The sequence below is a fragment of the Vigna unguiculata genome, chromosome 11, assembly GCF_037176805.1.
Source record: "Vigna unguiculata cultivar grain cowpea cultivar isolate G323 ecotype 2 chromosome 11, ASM3717680v1, whole genome shotgun sequence".
Lineage (NCBI taxonomy): Eukaryota > Viridiplantae > Streptophyta > Magnoliopsida > Fabales > Fabaceae > Vigna > Vigna unguiculata.
Genome location: NC_140802.1, coordinates 17833915 through 17852782, shown reverse-complemented (window position 1 = coordinate 17852782; position 18868 = coordinate 17833915). Strand labels below are relative to the sequence as shown.

At 38.7% G+C, this 18868-nt stretch overlaps 1 long non-coding RNA gene across 1 annotated transcript; it reads left to right on the top strand.

Annotated features, from left to right (window-relative positions):
* Positions 1 to 10584: 10584 nt before the first annotated feature.
* LOC146881595 (uncharacterized) lies at positions 10585 to 13012 on the top strand. The gene is made up of 2 exons (XR_014986389.1): positions 10585 to 10709; positions 10842 to 13012. It is a non-coding gene; the product is annotated as an uncharacterized LOC146881595 (long non-coding RNA).
* Positions 13013 to 18868: the final 5856 nt, after the last annotated feature.

Below are 18868 nucleotides of genomic sequence, written 5' to 3'. Positions count from 1 at the left end.
TCCAAAATTTTCAACCCTTGTACAAGTGTTAGAGGTCCCCTTAAATAGACAAGTCTAGGGGCCTCTTAGCAAAATAACTAAGTTAAAGGATTACAAAAGAAACCTAGCATGTTCTAGAAAGTAGGTCATCCTAGGGTGCACATGGGTGAATTTTCGTACAAACCATCTAGGTGGCAAGTCTTCATGGCCAAGGCTCCCAAAAGAAGGTTCTAGAACATTCTAGAAGACTTGGTGTCCAAGGCATGTGGGCCTCCCCTTTCTAGATGCTTCTAGAAAGTCTTATTCCTTCTCTCTCTTCCTTAGGACGCCAAGTGTCTCTTATGTGGTCCTCCTCCTTTCTTATTCCTACAAAAGCAAATTAAGGAATTTATTAGCATGTTAGTTTAAGGTTAAGCTAATCTTTTGAGTCAACAAGTCAACCCAAAGTCAGGGTCAACAAGTCAACTTAAAAATAGTCAACCAACCCAACTTAATGGAATTTTAAACTAAAGCATATAAAAGCAAAGGAAGGGATCAAGGAATTCCCTTTCTTCTAAGCATGTGCCATGGGCCATCATCCTTGGTAGGGATCAATCCTTTATCAAGAAACCTCCTTCCAAAGACCACCCGCCTAGGACCAATTCGTCTAGAACCTCCCATGAAAATGCAAACTCTTCTCAAAGTTCAAGAACTAGTTCCATCAAATGTTTTAAGTGTTTGGGCTATGGTCACATTGCTTCAAATTGCCCAACAAAAAGGAACATGATCTTGAACCCTAAATGAGAGGTTGAAAGTGAACATTCTTCTCCCCCCTCCCCTAAAAGTTCTTCCTCCCACACTTCTTCCCAATGTTCAAGTGAGGATGAAATCAAACCTAATGAAGTAGGTTTGTTGGTGGTTAGGTGCATGCTAGGCCAAGTGCCTAAAGAATTTGAAAACCAAAGAGAAAATATTTTTCACTCAAGGTGCCAAATCAACAACAAAACTTGCTCCCTCATAATTGATAGTGGAAGTTGTGTTAATGTGGGGCTAGCACAAGGGTTGTGGACAAGCTTGGCTTGAAAACCATCCCTCATGCCAAGCCCTATAACCTTTATTGGCTTAGTGAGGAAGGTGAAATCAAAGTGGACAAATAAGTCCTTATTAACTTCTCCATGAGAAACTACAAGGATGAGGTATTATGTGACTTAGTGCCCATGGAAGAAACTCACATTTTATTAGGAAGGCCATGGCAATTTGATAGAAAAGTTTTTCATGATGGCCATGCTAACAAGTTTACCTTTAGCTTCCAAGGCAAAAAGATCACATTACTACCTCTTTCACCAAGAGAAGTCAACGAGGACCAATTGCAAATGATTAAGAAAAGAAAAGAAGAGAAGGCGCAAGGGCATGAGTCCATGAAGAGCATGATCACCCTCAAGGGGGTGAAGAAGGTAATGCTTGCCCAAAAACCCATCTTCCTAGCTTATCCTAGTGAATCTTCCCCCTCCTTCCAAAACCCTCACTCTAGATGTCCCTTAGACTTGTCCTTAGTCTTAGATGAGTTCAAAGATGTTTTTCAAGAACCTCCAAAGGGTCTCCCACCCCTAAGAGGTATAAAACACCAAATTGATTTCATACAAGGCTCATCTTTGCCTAATAGGCCAGCCTATAGGACTAGTCCCGAGGAGGCTAAAGAAATTCAAAAACAAGTGAATGAGTTGTTAGAAAAGGGGTGGGTGCAACATAGCATGAGTCCTTGTGCAATGCCCGTGATCCTAGTCCCCCAAAAGGATGGAACATGGAGAATGTGCATAGATTGTAGGGCTATCAACAACATAAGCATCAAGTATAGGCATCCCATTCCTAGGTTAGATGATTTGATTTATGAGTTACATGGTGCAACCATATTTTCCAAAATAGACTTGAAGAGTGGGTACAATCAAATTAGAACCAAAGAAGGTGATGAATGAAAAACCTCTTTCAAGACTAAGTTTGGATTATATGAGTGGTTAGTCATGCCTTTTGGCTTGACCAATGCACCTAGTACATTCATGAGACTCATGCACCATGTTCTTAGAGAGTTCTTAGGGAAGTTTGTCGTGGTATACTTTGATGACATTCTCATTTATAGCATGTCTCAAGATGACCACTTGCATCATTTAAGGAGTGTGTTAGAAACCTTAAGGAAGGCATCCTTGTATGCTAACATGGAGAAATGTGTGTTTGGGGTCCATATGGACCAAGAAAAAGTGATGGCCATCAAGGATTGGCCTCCCATAAAGAATGTAAGTGAGCTTAGGTCTTTCCATGGGTTGGCTAGTTTTTATAGGAGGTTTGTGCCAAACTTTAGCACCATAGCCGCCCCTCTCAATGAATTGCTCAAGAAAGGTGTGGTCTATAAGTGGGGCAAAGATCAAGAAAAGGCTTTTGAAACTTTAAAAGAAAAATTGATCAATGAACCACTCTTAGCCCTCCCTAACTTCTCCAAAACTTTTGAAATTGAGTGTGATGCATCCAATGTAGGCATTGGGGCCATGCTTCTCCAAGAAGGGCACCCCATAGCCTATTTTAGTGAGAAACTCAAGGGGAGTCACATCAACTACTCCACCTATGATAAAGAGCTTTATGCTCTTGTGAGAACTTTGCAAACTTGGCAACATTATCTTCTTTCAAAGGAGTTTGTGATACATAGTTACCATGAGTCACTCAAATTTTTGAAAAGCCAAGGCAAGTTAAACAAGAGACATGCTAGGTGGGTAGAGTTCTTAGAGCAATTCCCATATGTGATCAAACATAAGCAAGGAAAGGCTAACATTGTGGCGGATGCACTTTCAAGAAGGCATTCCCTCCTTTCAATTCTTGAAACTAAATTTCTTAGTTTTGATGATATTAAGGAATTGTATCCAAGGGATGTTGATTTCTCCTCCATTCTTAGTGAGTGCCACCAAGGGGCTTACAAAGACTTTTACCTTCTCAATCAATATCTTTTCAAAGGTAAGAGACTTTGCATTCCCCAAGGTTCCTTAAGAGCCTCACTCATTAGAGAGGCACATAAGGGAGGATTAATGGGGCATTTTGGGCCAAACAAGACTTTGGAAGTCTTGAAAGAACACTTCTATTGGCCTCACATGAGGAAGCATGTAGATAGGCATTGCAAAATTTGCATAGCATGCATGAAAGCCAAGTCTAGAGTCCAACCCCATGGTCTTTACACTCCCTTGCCTATCCCTTCCAAGCCTTGGGTTGACATATCTATGGATTTTGTCTTAGGCCTCCCAAGGACCAAAAAAGGTAGGGATTCCATTTTTGTAGTGGTGGATAGGTTCTCTAAGATGGCCCATTTTATTCCTAGCCATAAGATTGATGATGCAACTTATATTGCAAATCTTTTCTTCAAGGAAGTGGTAAGACTACATGGCCTACCTAGGTCCATTGTAAGTGATAGGGACTCCAAGTTCCTAAGCCATTTTTGGAGAACCTTGTGGGGTAAACTTGGCACCAAGCTTCCTTTCTCCATCACTTGCCATCCCCAAAGTGATGGCCAAACTGAGGTGGTTAATAGAATCCTAGGGCAAATGCTAAGATGTATGATAGTGCAAAACATTAGAGAGTGGGAGGAACTTCTTCCCCACATAGAGTTTGCCTACAATAGGGTTGTGCATTCCACCACTTCTCATTCCCCTTTTGAGGTTGTGTATGGGTTCAATCCCCTAACTCCCTTAGACCTCCTTCCCCTACCCACTCATGAGGCATGGACTTGCCAAGATGGTGAGACCAAAGCCAAGTACATCCAAGACTTGCATTCATAAGTCAAGGAAACCATTGAGAGGAGAGTTAAGAAACAACAAGAGGATGGTAATAAGGGAAGAAAGGAAGTCATCTTCCAAGAGGGAGATTGGGTTTGGCTTCACTTGAGAAAGGAGAGATTTCCTACTCAAAGGAAGTCTAAGCTCCTCCCTAGAGGAGATGGCCCCTTTCAATTCATTAGGAGAATTAACAACAATGCTTATGAGTTAGACTTACCCCCAAGCTACAACATAAGTAACTCATTTAATGTTTGTGACCTTTCTCCTTTTGATGTAGGGTTTAAGAATTCGTGGTCGAATTCTCTCCAAGAAGGGGATGATGATGAAGGCATGACCACCTCCTTAGAAGCTCCCTCAAGAAGGATCACTAGAAGCATGTCTAGAGGGGAGTCTTCTATTCCATCACCTTTATCTTTGTTTTGCATTACTTTAGTCTGAATTCCCTAAGTTGGTTTCTAGTTGATTTATTTTGGTTGACTTGTTGACTTTGATCCAAAGTTGACCTTTGACCAAGATTAGATTAACTTAAACCAACATGCTAATCCTTGTTTGTCTTGTTTTGTAGGTAATTAAGAGAAAGTAGAGCATGGCTAGGTGGCACTTGGTGATTGGAGCACTTGGATGAAGTGGAAGAGAGAGGAAAGCAAAAAGCATAAAGCAAAAGCAAAAGTAAACATGTACCTTGTCTCCTTTTGCCTTTGTGGTTTGTGCCTTAGAAGGTCACTTGGTCTCCTTCCTCTTTTGGCCCATAATCCTCATGGGATTGCCTCCACCAATCATCTCCCTTCACTTGGCCAAGACTCACTCTCACATTAGGTTTAGGGTTTTCTAGTTAATCCTTTTTCATGTTTTTGTATTTGCTAAAGGACCCCTATGAACTCCTATTTAAAGGGTGCTCCTTGTCTTGTAAAAGGGTTGATCATTTTGTTATAAACTTTTTGCATTCAACCACCAATTTTCGTGAGCTCTGCTTCCTAGAAGTGAACTCACCTTTGCCTTATCTTGCTTGCAAGTGGCGGCACCATCACTTATCTCTAGGGCTTGGTTGGCTTAGATCCCCCCCTATGAGTGGCGTGCTAATTCCATTCTTGATCTTCTATGCTTTCCATTTTTATTGTTTCTTCTTTCATTTTGCTCTTTAGTGTTGTTATTGCCGTGTGTGTTTAAGCTTGAATCCAACTCTCTTCTTCCTTTCAAGAGCTTGAGAAATGAACCTTCACATCTAGATAGCATGCTATCTTAATGTCCAGTGGGAATTTTCAAAAAGCTTTCTTAAACAACTTCACCATATTCATAACTCTAAAAGGAAACAAGATAATCCTTCATCAGACGTGGATCTTCTTCTGAATGGGTGTTGCTCCGTGTGTTTGCTGCAGGTGCATCGCGCAACTTGAAGATAGCGGTGGGGAACGACCTGGAGCATGGCGGCTGCCAGCGTGGTGATGGTGAAGTGGCACTACTTCATTGGAAAAATTCTTTAGTTGAGATTATGCCCACATTGCTTGTTGTGGTTGGTCAACTCAATTAGTGGAGGATTGCCACATGGCCTAATGTGGTTGAATGGGGTGCAACTTAGTAGAAACCAAGGGTGCAAAACAGGTTTTTTAAGTGGTCCACTGGCAGGAAAAGTGTGTAAAATAAAAACTGGTGGTGCGGAAGTGATTTTTCCAGAACTTGCTAATTTCAGCTTTATTTAAAGGTGGTTTATAACTTCAATCAATTTATTTTTCCACCTTAAATGAGCTTATTCTTAACTTTAGCTGCATCAACAAACATTAAAATATCAAAAAATAATTTATGCAGCTAAAAATCACTTTTTAAGACATTTTTATCATATAAGTTCAAATAGCCTAATTATCAGAATTGTCAACTAAATCACTCTTTAAGCACACAAATTCAATTAAATACCCAAAATTAAACATTAAATGAGGGCAAAAATACACACTCATGAGAAAGGCATGGGTATGATGGGTAAGAAGGGTAAGTTGATTGGCAATTAATTGAAAATTGGCTTGCATGGAAGCCATTTGAGCTTTAAGGTCCCTAACCTCTTGAGAGAGGTTATTTAGGACTCTAGGATCAACCTCAACCTCCTCATCACCACGTGTGTGGAGGTTGTTTTCATTAACATGTTGTTGATGATGGGAACTAGCACGAGTAGCCCTTCTAGTGCTCATGGTGATTGAAAGAACTTAGAACTTTAACAAAATGTGAAAGAAGAAACCAAGCACAAGTAGACCTCCAGGTTAGGTGAGGTGATTCTAAAAGACTTCTTAAATACCAAGGCCAATCCTTGCCAAGATGTACTTGCAAAAGGTTTCAAAGAACACACAATTGTCTAAGGCTAAGTAAATAGAATCACTTGAGACACTAAGCACAAACAAACACGAATAAGACTCAAAGAAAGGAAAAAGATTAACACTAAAAACAGACACCTAAATTGGCAAAATTTTATAGACTTTGGTCTCACAATTTGAAGCCACTACACGTCTAACTATGCAACCTAAAAGCAAGGTGAGAAAGCACTTAGAACTTTCAACACACTCACTTACTAAAACATTGCACTATGATATGAAAAAGGTTCTACTTAGGAAATGGGATTGAACACCTTTGGTTCCCCAAGACACCTAAGTAGTCCATGGATACAATTGAGAACTTAAAGCAATTTTGGTTCACTAATTTGGTACTCAAAATGAAGTAACCTCAAGCCACTTAATATCTCAAATTTTGATGCTCAAAAGATGCAATTTGACAATTAAGGAGGCTTCAAAATGGTACCAAATAAGATGTGCCAAAAATAAGTACAAAGAAAAAAAGAAATAAAGCTAGAATAAGAAGCAATGCAACTCCAAAATGTGCTGCCAAGGTGCTACTAATTTGCATAAAACTTATGAAGGCGTGACCACCTCCTTAAAAGCTCCCTCAAGAAGGATCACTAGAAGCATGTCTAGAGGGGAGTCTTCTATTCCATCACCTTTATCTTTGTTTTGCATTACTTTAGTTTGAATTCCCTAAGTTGATTTCTAGTTGACTTATTTTGGTTGACTTGTTGACTTTGATCCAAAGTTGACCTTTGACCAAGATTAGATTAACTTAAACCAATATGTTAATCCTTGTTTGTCTTGTTTTGTAGGTAATTAAGAGAAAGTAGAGCATGGCTAGGTGGCACTTGGTGATTGGAGCACTTGGATGAAGTGGAAGAGAGAGGAAAGTAAAAAGCATAAAGCAAAAGCAAAAGTAGACATGTACCTTGTCTCCTTTTGCCTTTGTGGTTTATGCCTTAGAAGGTCACTTGGTCTACCTCCTCTTTTGGCGTAGAATCCTCATGGGAATGCCTCCACCAATCATCTCACTTCACTTGGCCCAGACTCACGCTCACATTAGGTTTAGGATTTGCTAGTTAATCCTTTTTCATGTTTTTGTATTTGCTAAAGGACCCCTATGAACTCCTATTTAAAGGGTGCTCCTTGTCTTGTAAAAGGGTTAATCATTTTGTTTCTAAACTATTGTGTTTCAACCATTAAATTTTCGTGAGCTCTCCTTCCTAGAAGTGAACTCACTTTTGTCTTATCTTGCTTGCAAGTGGCGGCACCATCACTCATCTCTAGGGCTTGGTTGGCTTAGATCCCCCCCTATGAGTGGCGTGCTTCTTCCATGCTTCATCTTCTATGCTTTCCATTTTTAATGTTTCTTCTTTAATTTTGGTTCTTTAAGTGTTGTTAATGCCGTGTGAGTTTAAGCTTGAATCCAACTCTCTTCTTCCTTTCATGAGCTTGAGAAATGAACCTTCACATCTAGATAGCTTGTTATCTTAATGTCCAGTGGGAATTTTCAAAAAGCTTTCTTAAACAACTTCACCATATTCATAAGTCTAAAAGAAAAAAAGATAATCCTTCATCAAAAACCGAGAGCCAATAGCTTGGCTTATAGCCTCCTTTTGATTTGAACATAGACCACCACCAAGTAAGGCACTTGTAAGCACCTTAGGCCACCAAAAGGAAGTGCAAATCAACAACAATAATCTCAGTTTTAAGGCCAAAACAACCACCAAACCTGCACCAAACAATCAAAGCACCAAGAAAACTATTCGAAGCAATGTAGTTAGCACACACACTCTCTCAAATGAATAGGTCCAAAAATCTCAAAGGTGAGGAAAAAGGTAAGCACACAAGCTAAAATTGTACTTTAATATCCACCACCTAAGATGCTACCAAGTCATAGAAACCATTCTAAACTTCATAGCATCATCAACAGAACCAATAACCAAGAGTCAAGTATATTAACCCAAATAAAGGAGAAAGCAAGAAAAGCTAATTAGAAATGCTAAACCAACGAGAATTGAAATGAAACATGACTAGAAAGAGAGGAAAGATATGACAAGCAACAAATTAAAGGCTGGAAAATAAAAGAAAACACCACAAAAGGAACCTAAAATGCAAGAATAGATGAAAAAAACTGAAAACAGGGAAGAAAAAATGCTCAAAAACAACCACTGTACTCATTGCAATTTTGTGCCAAATTGAGGGAATAAATTCCACTTCTAATGAAGGCAAACTCAAGGCAATATAGAGTACACAATCAAGGAATCAATTAGAATAACAAAGAGCACTCAAAAGCACTACAAAATGTACAAAATATGATGTGACCCCACCAAGCCCAATTGCACCTTCAAGCCCAAGCCCAAGCCCAAGCCCATTAAAAGGCCCAATTACAAGATCAATGATGAAAATAATTCAAAAGGGCCTCTCATTATATGATCACAAAATCAATGGGCTTCTCACATTCTTTACATGGGCCAAAGAGATCATAAAGACTTGAAGAAGTGCATGTAAATCTAGTAGTGTAGATTTAAATTGGGCCATTGTTTGGGCTTTGCTTTCCAATAATACATAAGACATGAAAGGAACATAGGATGGGTTCAAATTGGGCTCGGCCCAATTCTCTTCATACATGGCCGAGATTATGAAGACAAGGAGGCTCCTTTGCTTCATGGTTTGACTAAGGTTGGTCATCACATCTAAAGGCTAAGAATCCTTCTTGTTCTTCAAGCCAAGATCCAAGGGACGTGATCTTGTCTCCTTCTCCAAGCTTGATCTAAGGGCCAAGATCAAGGCTCACTCCATCCAATGGCTCTCCTTTCTCATGTGTAAATGGCTTCATATAAAAGCCAAAATTTCACTCATTTGTAGTCACTCTTGAAATTTTAAGCAATAGATGCAACTTGAGTTGAGAGCACTCCTCCCTCTATTGCCTTTGAGAGTCACCACTTTCTAGAGATTTCCTCTCTCTACCTCTAGCCACCTTCCTTAGGCTAGCATAGATTAGGAAATCCTATCACCTCTTTCACCTTCCATTGCTTGCAAGTGCCTTCCAACTTGCCTCCATTCCTTCATCCATTTCCGCTGCCCATGGAGCTCTTCATGCACCTTTGGAGCTCCACCATAATGGTATCAAGAGCCATCAAACCATGGTCTCTCAAGGTTTGGTAAGGTTCTTTCCTAATCTTGTGTTTCCTTCATTTTCCGTCTTGTTCTCATCATCTTCTTCTTCTTCTTTTTTTTGTTTTTCTCTCACATTTACCGTTCATTGTCTATTATATTGTGTTTCTCCATTGATTCCATGCAACTATTAGACTACAAGAGTGTTCTACACTCTATTTGTATATTTCCTTGCTTGTTATGGTTCACATCATTTACTAGCTTTCCTTTACATTTCAGCACCATTGTATTGCTTCCATTGTGTTTCTTGTCATTTTTATTCGGTGATTCTTTTCTCTTTTCAATTTCCACCGTTCAAGTTGTGTTCTATGTCTTGTTCATGCTTTCCTTACATGTTTTTTCAATTTTCCACTGTTTACATTCATTTTCTGCACTTGCTTGAGTGAAACCGTGCCAAACTCCACTCCAAAACGCAATGAAGGTTCATGCTATGCGTGTGGTTGTTTGAGTCAGCTTTCCTCACTGTTTTAATGTCATGTCACTGATTGGTTTGTGCCTTAGAGTGTCCTAAGATGTTCATCTTCATCTATGTTTGATTCTAGATCATAATAAAGCTTCAAATCGAATTGATTTGTCTATTGAACATCTTCCCCTTTCACTCTGCTTTTGATTTTGTTTTCAACTTTTTTCCACTGCACACCTTCTGTTTGAGAAGTGTCACGAGTGACTCAGTGCACCAAATTTTAAGCTGATTGTTGTTTCGAAAAGCTAAGTCATAGACGAAAATTCTCCAACAAGAATCATTCAATTATGTTGAGAATTGAATTCTATATAAATTTTTGAAGTAGAGGCAACTTTCTGCGTTTTTCAGTGCCAGTTTGCTGTTGTTTTCACTTGTGTCCTGACACACACCTTTCTTGTGTGATTTAACTGGAACGATTCATAGCACCGAATCACCTTCTGATTTTTGCCTAATTTTCTTAATATCTGGACGAAAAATGTGCAAAAAGAATCATTGAAATATGTCCAGTACAAAAAATATGATAAATCTTCAAAGTTAAGGCATCTGTCAGCGTTTTCTGGTGCTGTGTTTTCGGAAAAATCACTGTTTAGTGTGTTTTTTATGTGTTTTGCTTAAGAGTTTCAATGCTCTTGTTTTATACATTTGCTTGTTTATGTGTGTATTCCATATTGCCATCAATTGCTTTCATTTGGAGTGGATTACTTCCCTCACATTGTCATACATGCAATGAATACCATAAGCATTTTATGAGCACTGTAGTTTCCACTACAAAAATAAATATTTTTACCAAAGGTTTTTTAGTGGAGGTCTTAATAACCTCCAATAAGTTTCAGGGGTTTCTTAAAAAACCAAGTAAAATTATTCTTGTTTTACTTTTTTGATTTTTCAAAAATTTTTATTTGTCTAAACTTTTTTTCTTTCTCTTTCACAGTTCCTTTTCTCTTTCGCGGTTCCTCTTCCTAGCCTCTCACTGCTCTCAAGGTTCCTACTCACTTATTTCATCATCTTTTTAGTTCCAATTTCATTTTCGTCTTCTAATTTCATCAACAAACTGTGTTGATTTTATAATAAGTAAAGACAATATTACTTTCTGATTTTAATTTCGTGTTTTAGGAAGAAGAAGCAGTTATGGCTCGTGCCCTAGGAGGAAGAATGTATTGCTCTTTCGATTTCATCGTTTTCCCTGAAATCAAGTAAAAAACGCATGCTTTCAATTTGGTTTCCTTGCTTTCAATTTCGTCATCGCTATTTCAATTTCGTCACTGCTCTTTCAATTTCATCTCCATCCTTTCGTTTTCATCTCCATGCTTTCGTTTTCATCTCATTTTCGTCTCCCTACTTTCATCTCCCTACATCACTCTTTCGATTTCATCTTTCTTATTCATGTCCTAACTAACCGCTTATTTTGCCTTTATGAAATAATTAAGGTTTTACATTTTGCTTTTGTCCTTGGATCTTATTCATGTTTCTCCTAGTTCTAAACGAAGCGAGTTCATTGATTGATTCTAAACAATTGTTTTGTTTATTTGTTTCTTTACTGTTGAATGGTTTGAAAAAAACTGAATGTGAGATCAATATATTCCTCTATTTTTCTACCTTGCTAGGCTTGAAACCACTCTTTACAGAGGCAACATCGCCCAACTATATGGGTGATGACTACAGTTCCACCACAGTTTCACTTGTGTCCTGACACACACCTTTCTTGTGTGATAGGCAATTTAAATGGATTTTTAAATGGATTTGTGGATTGATTTATACAATATTATTAATATAAAGTTATAAATGGAAGAAGGCAATGCCGTCTACGAAGAGGTCAGGACCGTTGGGTGCCACAACAAAGGAGAAGTTTGTGGTTATGCCTGCGAGGTTTCCAGTTTTGGCATCCCAAAGGTGTATAGGTGCAGCATAGGACGCTCTTCCGGCGCTGTTCTATGTGACAGGTGTAAGATTTATGGTCCCCTCCGAAAAAGAGGCATCACCTTCGAGGGCAATGGCGTTTGTGTACGACCCAAAACTGGAGAATGAAAAAGAAGCTGAGTTCACGTTTTGGGTGAGTCCGAGGAAGGAAACGATGATAGTAAAAAGAGACAGGAGGTTTTGAGTTGGGGTTCTTGAGTTGTTGATGGCCATGGTTGTGAAGTCTGAATAGATTGATATTGTCTCAGGCTTTTTTGGGTATCACAGTATATGTGTTGGTTTTGGAATCTAAAGCTACCACTAATTCTTTGTTTAATTATTTTCAGTTGCATTTAGATTGGCCTTTAAATTTCCACAGAAATCACAGTTGTGTGCATTTCAAAACTTCATAATGTTGCATTTCAGTATTCAATTAGTATTTTATGGTTGACTCATTTTCAATTATTTCATGTATATATTTTCTTGCAATGGAGCATGAGGGAATGGCTACACTAGCAGCTCCATGTAGGACTTATTTCTATGGTAATTATAATCACTTCTTTAAGGGTTAGTTACTGTCATTCTTAGTATTTTATGATATTTCTAGTGTAGATTGGATAGCAAGGCCTTGAGTTGCTTTTTCTTTTAATTACTAGTTTTTAGGCTTTGTTTAGTGATACTATAGAGTAGAGTAGTGTTATCTTAGGTTTTCTTAGTGTTAAATGATCTAGTGTAGACTTTAATTGATAGAATAGATAGATTCTTTAATTCTTCTTGTTTTTGCATCAGTTTTACTGCATTAGCTTCATTAGTATGATTTTAGTTAGTCATAACATAGGCTACAGTAGTTAAAGTAGTGAAGTATTAGATCCTTGTAATTGTTAGTTTAATGCAGTTTTATTTTCCACTTTAGTTACTGTTTTGAATTTTTAGAATAGTTATTCATTTGCTATCTTTAGTTTAAGACTTTATCTAGTTTTAGTAGTTTATGCATCCATTATTTTGCTATTCTGACTAACATTACTAACATTCTACCTACCTGTTATGCTACTAGTTTTGTTTTATTTGTAGTTTTGTTTTACAGGTTCACTAACATGGTTGACAGTAGTGCAGTCCACTACTTGAAGATTCTTCTTTCATTCTTGTTTTTACTGACTTGGTTCCCTTAAATGGTTATCTTAGAATTATATCACTGATTAGAAATCTGTTTCTCTGCAATGTTCTGTTTTAGTATAATATCTTTAAGTACAAAGTTAGATTTTAAAAGTCTGGTATGTATAGTTCAATTATAGATTGGTACTTGTTATTAGAGTATTTTAAAGACTTGTGATACTTACGGTCATTGTATCTCTACATTTTTTTTGTAGCTATGATCTTTGATCATGAAATTTATTAGTGTAGGTGTTGTTATGAATAAATATTTCATTATTTAGTTTTTGTGTATTTGGTTGCTTGATGAATAATACTTCAGTAACGGGGATCTTAAATAGCTGCCAGTAATGGGTTCCAAACATCAGGGCATTAATGGGGGTTTTCGAAACCCCGAGCATTAACGGGAGTTTTCGAAATCCTGGCATTAATGGGAGTTTTCGAAACCATGGGCATTAATGGGGGTTTTCAAAACCCCGAGCATTAACGGGGGATTTCGAAACCCCCGGTAAATTGTGCTATTTCCAGGGGTTGTTAAAAATCCTTGTTAATTTGTTAGCCACGCTGGCTCTTCTATGGAAATTGGAAACCCCGGGTAATACCATTAGTGGGGGTTAAAACCCCCAGAAACACAAAATATAACCCCCACTAAAAATAATTATTTTTGTAGTTTTCTGTTTTTTATTTTTACTCTATTCTAGTTCCATTCTAGGATTCCTTTTGTTGTGCTTTCCTTTCTTTCAAGCTTTAATTTCTTGCTTGTCCTTGTTTTTGTCTATTCAATTCAGTCTTGTCAAATCATATTCAATGTGGTTTAACTTTCTTAATTAGCTTTTCTTGTGTTATACATTTCAATTGGCAAGTAATGTTGGCTTCAATGCTCTTGATTGTAAATTAAGTGATTTTTTTTTCCAAATTGGTTGCGAGTCTAAGGTAGCATTTTAGGTGGTGGTTGAGAAGTAAAACTCTAGAGAGTGTGCTTGAATTCTTCCTCTCACCTTCATCATATTTTGGAAAGTTTTGAGCTATCAATTTCTTGTTTGAGTGAGAGCTAACCAATGCCTTTGGCATAGTTTGTTTGTTGTTCTTGTTCATTATTTGGCCAGGTTTTTGTTGTTGTTTGGTGTTGCATTTTTCATCCCCAAGGGGTCCAAATATTCCTCCCATTGGTGTATACTTCAAAGCCATCAACTAAGGCTTCATTTGGCACCAAAGTGCTCTTGGGAGTGCATCACTTTGCTGTCCAAAATTGTGGTGTTCAAGTTGGCCTCGGGAGTAGCTTCCAACACCAATTTCAAGCATTTTTGTTGGCCATTGTGGCTTGTAATTGTTGCATCTTTTAGTTTACTAGTTTTTCTACAATTTGGTCACTTCTTTTGGTCAATTTGGAGCATCCTTTGTGCCTTATTTTCTACTCAAAGTTCTCTAAAAGTTTGGTGCTCTTGGGTTGCTCCTCTTTGCCTAAATTTTGTGTACCAATTTTAACTCTCTTTGAACCTGTATTTTGGCCTACTTAGGTGTCTTGGGGAACCACAAGGTGTTCAATCCCATCTCCTAAGTAGAACCTTTCTCCTCCATTAGTAATTCGCTTTTAGTTGTAAGTGTGTTGAAAGTTCTAAGTGCTTTCTCACCTTACATTAGGTCGCATAACTTATATTCAAGTTTTCACGTTATTTAGTGGCTTAAAATTTTGAGACCAAAGTCTCTACATATTTTTGGCCAATTATGGGTCCGTCTTTAGTGTTTTATAGATTTCTTTGTTCTTTGTTCTTTGTTGACAACTAGTGTCTAGTGATTCTCATCATTTAGCACTTAGCCATTGTGTGAAATTCTTTCAAACTTGCCCAAGTGTGCCTTGGCTAGGATTGGCTTTGGTTATTAAGTGGTCTTTTTAGACTCACCTCGCCTACCTGGAGGTTCACTTGTGTTCTTAAAACTTTTATTCACACTTTGTCTCAAGTGCTAGATCGTGTCAATCATGAGCACTAGAAGGGCTACACGTGCAAGCGTGCAAACCCAACAAAATTCACCACAACCCACACAACATAACACTAGTGCGGATGATGAGGGTGATGTTTCCCCTCATATGCTTCACAAACTCACCAAAGAGGTGAGCGACATCAAGGCTCAAATGGCTTCCATGCAAGCCAATTTGCACTTCATATCTAAGCAATTAAGGAATCCTCCACACACTCACCGTGCTTCTCCTAGATCTTCTCGCCCCCTATCAAGACATCATCATGATCTTAGTGGCGAGGAGGAGGATTTATAACGCCCCTTTCCAAGGCAATCTCCTCACACTAGGAGACAAAGGTGTGTTTCTCCTCACCCCAAAGAAACAAGAATAGATTTTCCTCCTTTCCATGGAAAAGACAATGTTGAGGCATATTTAGATTGGGTGGCAAAAGTTGAACAACTGTTTGACAGCCACGTGGTTGAGGAAGAGAGAGTGTCTCTCTTGTTGTCCTCAGCTTCCAAGGTCATGCCTTAAATTGGTAGACAGCCCTTGTCTTCCAAAAGCGAAAAAGAAGGCCTTCCCGAGATTGAATATTGGTTTGATCTCAAAGAGGCCCTCCACGCTCGTCATGTTCCTTCATACTACAAAAGAGAGCTTATGGATAAATTCCAAAGGCTCCAACAAAGAACCATGTCTGTGGAGGAATATAGACAAAAGATGGAGTTATACATCTTGAGGGCTGGGATAGATGAGGAAGACGATCTAACCATTGCTAGGTTCTTGAGTGGTCTAAACTACAACATAAGAGATAGAGTTGAGTTGCTCCCATATAAAAATTTAAATGAACTTGTTCAAATGTGCATCAAAGTGGAGCAACAACTCTTTAGGAAACCTATTTGCAAGGATTCCTCACTCTCTTTTTCAAAATCTGATTTTCAAAAGAAAGATTTTTCTCATGTCAAGGAGACCGCTCATAGACATCCAGCAAAAGGTCAAGATAAGGGTGAGACCTCCAAGCGAGGTAGTGAGATCAAGTGTTTTAAGTGTTTAGGTAAAGGTCATGTGGCATCACAATGTCCTACCAAGCGCACCATTGTGCTAAAGGGCCAAGACCTCTACAACAGTCAAGAGGAGTCTTCTAAGGAATCTTCCTCTTCTAGTGACTCCCACAATGACAAGTCCTCCAAAGATAAACATCATTCTTACCCTCAAGAAGGGTCTCTCTTAATGATTAGGAGGCTTCTCTATAACCAACCAACCCTTCCTCTTAATGATCAAAGAGAAAACATTTTTCACACTCGTTGTGATGTTTTGAACATTACTTGTGCTTTGATCATTGATAGTGGGTCTTGTTGCAACTGTTGTAGCACAAGAATGGTTGAGAAGTTGAACTTGACTTTGTTACCCCATCCCAAACCTTACAAACTTCATTGGCTTAATGAAGATGGGGATCTCGAAGTCAAGCATCAAGTGTTGGTTAAGTTATCTATTGGAAAGTACAAAGACAAAGTTTTATGTGATGTAATTCCAATGGAAGCTTGCCATATTCTCTTAGGTAGGCCGTGGTAGTTTGACCGCAAAACCACCCACATTGGCCATACAAATGAGATCACCCTCCAACATCATTCCAAAACTTTTGTGTTACATCCCCTCACTCCTACTCAAGTTGCTAGTGACCAAGCTCAAATGTGAGCTAGGAGGGAGGAAGAGAGTTCCACCAACTCTACTAAATTATCCAAGGCTTCTAAGCGAAAGGTAGAGGAAGTCTCTCCTTCTAAGGATGTTCATCATGAAGTGCTTCTCACTCATAAAACTCTTTTACAAACTCTTCATGTTGAACACCCTTCCTACCTTTTGTTGTTTCATGTTGTCCTTACATGTCTCCAACATCCTTCACTTAAGGATCTACCTCCTTCTGTCTATGCTCTTCTCCATGAATTTGCGGATCTTTTCCCTAAGGATGGTCCCCAAGGCCTCCCACCTTTTAGAGGAATAGAGCACAAAATTGATTTTATCCCAGGGGCCAGTCTACCAAATAGACCAGCCTATAGGACAAATCCAATTGAGACTAAAGAGATAGAGACTCAAGTGATGGAGTTGTTAGACAAAGGATGGGTCCAAAAGAGTCTTAGTCCTTGTGTTGTTCCCGTGTTGTTGGTGCCCAAAAAAGATGGCAAATGGCACATGTGTTGTGATTGTAGGGCCATCAACAACATTACCATAAAGTATAGGCACCCCATCCCTAAACTAGATGATATGTTGGATGAATTGCATGGGGCCAAAATGTTTTCAAAAATAGACCTTAAAAGTGGTTATCACCAAATTCGAATTGCCAAAGGTGATGAGTGGAAAACTGCTTTCAAAACTTAATTTGGTCTATATGAATGGTTAGTCATGCCTTTTGGCCTAACCAATGCTCCTAGCACATTCATGCGACTAATGAATCATGTCCTACGGGATTGTTTGGGGAAGTTTGTGGTTGTTTATTTTGATGACATTTTAATTTATAGCCATAGCTTCAAAGTTCATCTAGGACACCTCAAGGTAGTCCTGTCTCTCCTTCGAGACCATCAACTCTATGCCAAAATAGACAAGTGTACTTTCTGTGTAGAGAGTGTCATCTTTCTTGGGTTTGTGGTCAATAAAAGTGGGGTACATGTTGACCCCGACAAAATCAAAGCCATCCAAGAATGGCCTGTGCCAAAGAATTTAGGGGACATCCGTAGCTTTCATGGGCTAGCTAGCTTCTATAGACAGTTTGTACCCTACTTCTCCACAATTGCCTCACCCCTCAATGAACTTGTCAAGAAAGACACACCTTTTGTGTCGGGTGATAAGCAACAATAAGCCTTTGAGGAGATCAAGGCTAAACTCACCCAAGCACCAGTTCTAGCTCTTCCAAACTTTGAGAAAACTTTTGAGCTAGAATGTGATGCTTTTGGGGTTGGCGTAGGTGCAGTTTTATTACAAGAAGGCCATCCAATTGCTTATTTCAGTGAAAAACTCAATGGCCCTTCTCGTAATTACCCCACCTATGACAAAGAGTTGTATGCTCTTATGCAAGCTCTTCATACTTGGGAACACTATCTTGTGTCTAAAGAGTTTATAATTCACACTGATCATGAAACTCTCAAGTATTTGAAAAGACAGCACAAGCTCAACAAGAGGCATGCAAAGTGGGTTGAATTTCTAGAACAATTCCCTTATATCATCAAATACAAGAAAGGGAAATCCAATGTTGTGGCTGATGCACTTTCTAGAAGATATACTCTTTTAGCCAAACTTGGATCTCAAATTCTTGGATTTGACAATATATGTGAATTGTATAGTCAAGATCCCTTATTTGCTTTTATTTATTCTAATTGTTTAAATAATTCCCAAGGCGGCTTCTATGTCTCAAATGGATATCTTTTCAAAGAAGCCCGCCTGTGTGTTCCATGTGGTTCTCATCGTAAACTTTTAATCATTGAGATGCAAGAGGGGGGACTTATGGGACATTTTGGGGTCGCCAAAACGTTGGCCATGTTTAAAGAGAAATTCTTTTGGCCCCACATGAAACGTGATATTCAAAAACATTTCGCTAGTTGTTTGAATTGTTTACATGCTAAGTCTAGCGCAATGTATGCAGGGATGTATACTCCTTTGCCTGTTGCTTCCACCCCTTGGGAGGATATAAGAATGGAATTTGTCCTAGGGCTTCCAAGGACTTCTAGAGGTGTAGACTCAATATTTATGGTTGTGGACCGGTTTTCAAAAATGGCATATTTTATTCCATGCCACAAAGTCGATGATGCAAGCCACATTGCAAAGTTGTTCTTTAGAGAAGTGGTTCGTCTTCATGGCTTACCCAAAACAATTGTGTCTGATAGGGATACTAAGTTTCTTATCCAATTTTGGAGGACCTTGTGGTCTAGGCTTGGAACTAAACTTTCTTTTTCTACTTCCTGTCACCCTCAAACTGATGGGCAAACAGAGGTAGTCAATATATCCCTCTCCACATTGCTTAGGGTTGTGCTTAAGGGGAACCATAAATCTTGGGATGAGTATCTTTCCCACATTGAGTTTGCCTACAATAGAGTGGTCCATAGCACCACCAAACTCTCACCTTTTGAGGTTGTCTATGGCTTTAACCCTCTCA